Here is an 8,435-nt window from a genome sequence, read left to right on the forward strand (position 1 = left end):
CTTGTTAATTAAATCAAGTGATTTTTAAAGCCGACAATGTTGTTAGCAATGGTGTTGTTAGGCGATTAAGCACTTTGGAAGGAGAAAAAGAGTCATCTTCTTATTTAAAAAATAAAATAATTAAGTATTAGTTTTATTTGGAAAAATTTCAAATAAGATTTCTTTTTAAATACTATTTGTTAGTTCATATCGACATAAAATTAAGCAGATTTTTATTTAAAAGTGTAAATTTTTTTATTATATAAACTGGCTTAACTTTAACTAACTTTGCACTAAGATAAAGCTACCCATTCCACCACACAGAGCATCTGAGTAATAAAAATGGCAAAGCAACTAAAAAAATCTTTGGAAAAGCGACGAATAAAAAAGGAGAATGTTTTTTTTATGCTGAAGCAGCTGAAGTGGCGCAGCAAAAAATATTTATTACTTTCTCCGGACTGCATATAGTTGGCTATATATGTACGTGTGTATGTGTGGGTGTGCCTAGTGGGAAATTGTTTGCCCTCAAGGTGAAAATATGCTAAGTAACAAATAAAAGCAGGATCTCTATCAGGGCCGCCCTACCTCCCCCTTCAACCACCCAACTCATCTTGCTACCCCCCCGCTCCTTTTGCCACCATTTTGGGGCTGCAAATGTTGCAAACGACTCGACGAGTCTTTCGGCTTTTTACATATTTTTTTGAGGTTTTCCAAAACCAGCACACAGGATAGCGGGGGGCGGTGGTGGGCGGTAAGCGAGAAAGATGAACGGCCAAAGGAAAAGCCGAAAGCAGAGCTTGTAAACAAATTAAGAGATTGCTTTTGGGCAGGCGACCGTCAAAAGCGTTGAGCTTGAAGGCCGCACAAATGGCCAGAACAGAACCGAGCTGAAAAGTCAGACCAGTTTGAGGAGGCGTTACAAGTTTACTAAAGATTTGAAAGGGGCGTTTCTAATCAAATCAGTTTGGCTGCATCCAATAAATTTTCCAGCTGCGAGTAAAAAATATATACAAGCTACATTTTGCGTTTGATGGGACGACTTTTTGCGTTTCGAAATATTTATTCACAAGTCTTGGTTATTTATCTCGGCAGAGAAATAGATTGAATAGTCTCAAATCGCCCGAAGCAAAGGAATATTTAGTTTCTCGGCGTGGCTTTATCTAATCAATATGTACAATTCGTTCATCTACAAATTTAGATACAAATATCTTTAGACCTCAATAAATATTATTGCTATCGAGAGTAGTTGGTTGTGTATAAGAGTATAAGTTGTGTTGAATTTTTTGAATATTACAAAGCATTAGTTTTGATTACTTTCGATATTCTTCCAAAGCTAACATACATAATGTGCATAAATTTAAGATGATAGAATATACATATAGTGTTCGAACCGCGCATCTCCTGTATTCAAATAAAATTTATAGTCGCAAATTTGTTAAATTATATTTATCAAACACAATAATACAAACAATATTCATAACATGGCCCTGGAAAATTCTAATTAAATGAGACTCGCGACTCCAAGTTTTCGAGCTGGGCAGAAGTTCAAAAGTTGAGAAAGCGGCGCCGCTCGCGGAATAGTTTTCTAATTAACTGTGAACTATGCGTTGCGAACTGAGCAACTGAAAAGCGAGAGAGAGAGAGAGAGAGATGGATGGCGATAGCGAAATGAAAAGAGAGAAGAACAATGGAGTCCAGGTGGAAAGAAAGTGAAGCCGGTGAGATAAACCGTGAAATCTCATGAATTAACTGAGCCAACTTGTGACTCGGCGCTGCGAAAGAAACAAATAGAGAAGTGCAAACTATTTGGAAACAAAAGACAGTTGCAGCAGAGTCCCAACGTTGCAACGTTCGTCGTCGTCGGGGAAGGGGCATGTCTGTGGTATGGGAATGTTGGTGGCAAATGGGTGGTGAAACGGTTTAGCCAGGACGGAAAGCGGAACGTCGCCAGCAAACAACTTCGAGTGCGGGGCGCCTTCCCACCATTGTTACCGCCATTGTACCGGAAATGCCGCACAAATGAGAAGTGGAAGGAAGTTGACAAGCCAGCGGGAAACGCAGGCGGAAGGGAGCTAGTTTGGCCCTGCCAAGTGTGAAGGCAGTTGACTGCAGGGCAACTGCAGCAGCAGTGGTGGCAGTAGCAACGGCAACGTGCAACACCAATGTGCAACAGCAACTTGCAACACCAGTGGGCAACAGCAACGGCAACGTGAGAGGCGTCAACACAGAGTCCCGTACACATGACAGGCCGGATGAGCGACTACGGATGCGGGATGTCTGGGGTTAAAGGCGCTGGAGATGGCGAAGGCGTCACTTGGGTCACTCCTCTAATTAGCTGCAGTAATGGTGTGTCAACAAGGGAAGGAACGGGTGACAGCACAAGCTGCAGCTTGAACCAGCAGCATCACCAACTTGGGTCCCTAAGACAACAGTGGTCCTGTATAAACTAAGCAGTCTCTACGGTAACTATACCACTGCTGCAACCAGAGCCCCGGCAAGTGCAAGGGATGGCGAAAAGGACCTGGTCACGTGGGACAGGACGACAACCCGGCTGAGATGAACCAAAGTAAACGGCGTGCCGAGAGTGCAGCCAAGTCTCTTAACCCATTTAACCCAGACAGTGAATGGTCGCGTACCGAGCTTAAATGCTGCATTTGAAAGCATTGCAGTTGGTGCCTCTCGAATTTCATTCAATCGTTGGCATTGGCTTTCAGCGTTTTTAGCTTCCTTGAGTTATAGGAACGTTTCGTGGCAATGTGCGATCCGATCCAAGTTATCCGACCTCTGGGCATAAAGACTTATGGAACGAATAAATTTAAGGTGAATGTTGCTTACCTAAAGCTGGATTCGATATTTCCGTGTTAAAATAATGTCTAATAAAGATAATAAATATAACTGAAAAACATTTTGTGAACTTTGTAACACTACATTCTCTAGCTGGAAAACTAGATTGCGTTTTGATTGTCATAATTATATTATTGCTTGTAGAATCATATAATTGCTGATTAAATAAGATCATTTTCTAAGTATTTTATTGTAAATCCAAGAATTCCTTGTCAATGCGGGAAATTCTTGAAACTGACACGCCCCTATCGCATTTTTTTAAATATTGATTAAAGGTAATTGCATTATTCCAGTTTTAACTTGATAAGAAATGAGTATAAAAAGCTTTAACGGCGAATTGAAAGTATCTTTGCACTAAACTATTTCAACTAGACAACACCACAGTTATGAAGCGTAAGTTAAGCATTAAAGATTTGGATGCTTTAATTTTCTAAATTTTAAATTTAGTTCTTTTTTTCTTGAGCGCCTTGTCCATCGTGCTATATGGATTTGTATATGGAAATCCACCAGGAATCAACACCGTGACAGCAGCAATAAAACTGCATAACTGGTTGGCTCCATGCAGGGACCCTCCAAATACTTATATTTATGGATCCAGAAATGAGTGCTCAAGGAAATGTTCCGGACATTGCGCCACGTGCAATTCAACATGTATCTTTGGAAAGCGGTGTGTCTGCGGCACAGATACTTATTGCATGGTTGATATGGACTTAACTGGCGTGGCACCAGGTGAACCGTTGAGGCAAAAATGCTATCCCGTTTCCCAATTAATTTAGAGCCATTAAAAGAATGCCACATGACAATTTTACATATTTTAAATATATAAAAAATTATTAGATAACGCAAAATAAATATAAAAATCATCTTTTATTAAAGAACAAATAAGTTTAGCATCAAGATTTTCATTTCCCGTATGGGTTGAGTACCCATTCGGTTTAGGTATTCCAGAAATTATCCATGCAAAATCTGTGCCAAGCATTCAACGTCTTTTCTACCGGCAAACGGTCGAATCTTGGCCCAATTCTAATTTGGCTGACTTTTACATTTTTTTTTGCCTTTGCCTGACACAAATAATTGGCGCATAATGAGCATAACTTAAGGAAAATTACGAGTACGGAGCGTGTGCTTCGAACCCTGAAGGGGCGGAGTGGGCGTGCCCTTGGGGCTGAGCTCGGTGCGGTGGCTCAGTGGTTTGGTTACGTGGGTGGGTGGCATTGGTGGTACCACTCTGCACACTGGACTTGTGCATATTTCAAAGCAAACTTTAGGAAATATGTCCCGTCGCCGGTTTCTGCAGCTCTGCGGTTTTTCATTCCATTTCGTCTGGTCCCTTTTAGGATCCTACAACGTTTTTCTTTAATTATTCAAAAGATAATTACACTAAAAAATTGTTTGTCGCTAACTGGCTGCGAGCAGCCCAATCCCAAGTTACCGAGCCAAACCTATAGACTCCGGTGCCATTTCCAAGGCAGGAAAAACTTTGCATTTGCTTATTTTTTTCGGTTGCTTGGGAGGCAAAGAAAACTGGCTGCTAAAAATGTTATTTTTATTTTGCTTCTTCTCATAATTGCCCGCCAAGTAAGCCGAGCATACGCACGAGCAACCGGATGCCAGCGAAAAGTTGCGGGAAACACAGCCCAGATACGGAACACAAGCGGTTTGGCACATAAGAAGATAGCCGAGATGCAGATACAGATACAGGACAACCCACTCGGAACTGGCAGGCACATATGCCATGTTGCCAGGATGCCGGGATGCCGGGTTGGCAGGAAGCGAGGATGAGGACGGAGTAAATATGGAGGAAAAAGATGCAAATCGGCCGGCTGGAAGACTGCCAGATTACTCGCCCACTTTTTAAAAGTGTCTCGAACGCTTTGTTTTATTTTCCAGACTTCACATCCTTTTTGGTTGCCTTAATTAATTCAATTTATATAAGAGATGCAATAAAACGACACGATCTGCAGATATGCAGTACGCTTGAGAACAGAATCAGTATTGATTTTTTAACTACATCAGAAGCCACTATCTTTATTAATTATTTTAAATACATTTTTGTGCGAAGATTGGCACTGCAGATTGAATCAATATATGGCGTATTTATTTATTACCTATAAATAGGTTAACATGGCTTAGAGTGCAAAGTTCACTGGCGAGGTGTTAAACTTATTTTTTGTCCCGTTCAATCAATTAAATGTGAATGTGAAAGATAAATGAACTGAAATATTTACCTCTGTAAAGGCAGAAATATATTTTTAATCAATATTTAAATCTTCCCCGTTGCTGCCAACGGTATGCACGTTTGGTTTTATGGCCGTGTCTGCCTACATAAAAGGCATCTGCATATTGACCGTTTCGATTTGGCCCACTCAATGTGCATTTAAGCATCTGGCCAACCGAACTGGCGACCACAACCAGTTGGGGGCTTCAACGGTCAATGCTGGCCGAGAAAGAGTTCGATAATTATCGAGACATATTTAATAATAACAAATAATAATAAAGGACCCACAGACAGTCCGCGGCATTTTCGTGTGGTTCGTCCCATATACAGATGGGCATTATGCATATATTCATCGCCCTTAGTACTTTTCATAAATAAATGTGAAACGCGCATAATTGCCAGAAATTAACGTAACCGTACAATCAATATTTATCGTCTCTATATATGCACGGATTCAAAAATAAAAGTACATATGTGTATGCGAACTTTATGCGTTTATGGCCGTAAAACACGGGATGTGTGTAGCAATTTGCCTTGCGCTGCGTTGGCATTTTAATTTAAATTCAAGTTGGCAACTGCAAAAGTGCTCAATATTTTTTTTTGCTCCGTTCGTTTGTTGATTTTGTCCATCAACATACAAAAATGGCACGCAAATTATGAACCGCAAATGTGCGTGCCACTGAAAATGGTGAAGTAGGGCTGCCTTTTTTTTCGCTGTGGGTGGCAAGGCCTTCCACCCACCGCGGTGGGCGTGGCGATTGAAAGGGGCGAACTGAACTGCACATTTGCATGTCCAACTGATGAGACTGGCGAAGCTGACTGCCCCACAACGGCCACACATCTATTTTTAATGGACATATTTTCATGTGCCGGACCATTTCTTTTTTTACACACCCACTTATTTTCGCCATTTTCATATCCGTTACTTGTAGAGTAGACGGGTATACTAGAATCGCTGAAAAGTGTGCAACAGATTTCAAAATCAGCGTTTCCGGCTCTATATGTATACGTATCAGAGAACTGCAGCCCGCCACTGGCACTCTACGTCCACCCGATAAACACTCGGTCTCTAGGCACCCCGTCTTTTTTGACACCCTACTTGCGGCAACAGAAAATATTCGGGTGTTTTACCAACGTTGTGTTTTTGTTACGAGTAAAAAAACCACCCGAGGCCTGCTGCGCAAGAGCCGTATGGGTGAGTGGACGCACAGTCAACGATCGGCCGCAGGTCATTTTTTGTACGCCTTAAATTTGTATGGGTGGAAGCGCGACGGGTATAAGAAATGAAGGGTAAAAGGGAATACCCAAGAAAAATTTCGTGCTCATGTCGGGTGCCACCCGTTTCGAATCATTGCCTTACTAATTTTTCACAAGTCGCTAGCTGAATACTCTAATGACAAATATTCTTGCATAAATTCATTTTTGAAATAAATTTTGTGACATTATGTACATAGATTCGGCTATTAGGATTATTACTATTACTATTATTTTTACTATAATTTACATTTAAATAATAAAAACGTTAATAATATATATAATATATAATAATATATAATATAATATATATATATAGATATATATATATATATATATATATAATAATTAAATTACATATATATATATATTTATAATATATAATATAATAAAATATAATATAATCTATATAATTATAATAAAATATAATAATAAGATGAAGGGCATATTTTACAAAGTATTCGACAAAGTCTAGAGCCACGCCGAAAGAATAGTGTATAAACGTATGGAGTGTAAAACGTATGGAGTTACGCATCTTGTCTGTGACTCGACTATCTACAAGAGTAGACAGACTGATAGAGACTATTACCCGAGTATTTTTCGAAACACCCGAGTATTTTTGGAAACACCCATGTGTTTAACGGTAAACCCACAAGTGTTTTTGTCACTCATCCCTTTTTAGGCATGTGTCTTTTTCTGACTGTTTGTCTTCTCTACCCTCCGTTATGGGTGCCGAGTATGATCGGCACCCGCGACGCAGGGCACCGTATTGATTCGGGTGCGCGCATAACGGGGTGTCTTGTCTGCATGTGCAGACGTATACTGTGTGTTTGTAAGTACCCGCGATGTGCGTGGCGGGTAGCACCCGCACACAAAATTGTTGGGTGTGAGTCGAGTGGTAAAAAATGCCACCCTTGCAGTTCTCTGATACGTATATACTAGCCAAGTCGATCCGACTGTGTCCGTCCGTATAACCGGGAGATTATTGCCAACTCTTACTGAAATGCCAAAAACACTGGACTTTTCTGACTTTTCTTGCCAAATTCTATAGGTAAAATATAATGAGAGAATAGTACTTATCCCGTCATTATATATAGAAACATTAAAAGCCACACGATTGGATTACAAGATACTTACCCATATCCCAAATTCCCTCGCCCAAATTTATGTAAGTAACAGGTAACTGATAGTCGAGGTACCCGACTACTTCTTTCTTTTTATTTTGCTAGTGTGGGAAAACAACGCGAAATGAAAAAAAGAAGATGAAATTTATTTACGCAAACATTGCGGAGCTTATCTATGGTCATGGTTGGTTTAATGGCTGGGATATGGTCGCGGCTTGATGATTTTTTTATTGATGCCTATGTCGAGGTCGCGATTCGCTGATCTTTGTCAAGTTTACCATCGTTTGTTTTTGGGGCTGTCAAATCGGTTCGGCCAACCTGGCTATGAAAAATCTCACTTTCAAATTAGCATTTGGATGCTTGATTAGCTAAGCTCCCAAGGTCCTTTATGACAGTACTTAGTTGCAATATACTGAATATTTTGTAGATTTGTAGTAAAAGCTTACATTTTAATTTTATTTGTTTAAAAAATTATATATATACGACAATATAAAACAAACGACAGATTCAAACGGCTACTGAACTAAGCGACGCAGCATAAATACAAGCTCGACAGCCAACAAAATCCACAAATGGAAGTTGAATCAAATTACTGCCTTACACAGGTGAAACTTTGCCTGGCTTACTTTCCAACACTAATTGCTTTATACTTCAATGAACTTTATATCGTACAAATGTGCTCTCCTGGAGAACATCCAGCCCATATTCGGTTGGCAGTGCTGCAGTTTTATCTAAAGGCTGCGTCAACTATTTGACCAGGAACTTCAACAACTTGGCAGTAACTCATCAACGGCAGCTGAAGAGGCAGCAGTTGCAGCCCAGTTGCTGCACCACCGAAACCTACCGACCACACATGTCAGTTGTTGCCAGTGGAAAGTGGCAAGAGGCAAGTTGAAAGTGGCAAGTGGCAGACGCAACTGGTGGCCTTTGCGTGCCTATTTGCACTTGCCAAGTGCCAAGTGGGCAAGTTTACATTAAATACAATAAATACCTGCCACAATTTATGCAACGCCAAT

The sequence above is a fragment of the Drosophila simulans genome, chromosome 2L, assembly GCF_016746395.2.
Source record: "Drosophila simulans strain w501 chromosome 2L, Prin_Dsim_3.1, whole genome shotgun sequence".
Classification (NCBI taxonomy): Eukaryota; Metazoa; Arthropoda; class Insecta; order Diptera; family Drosophilidae; genus Drosophila; species Drosophila simulans.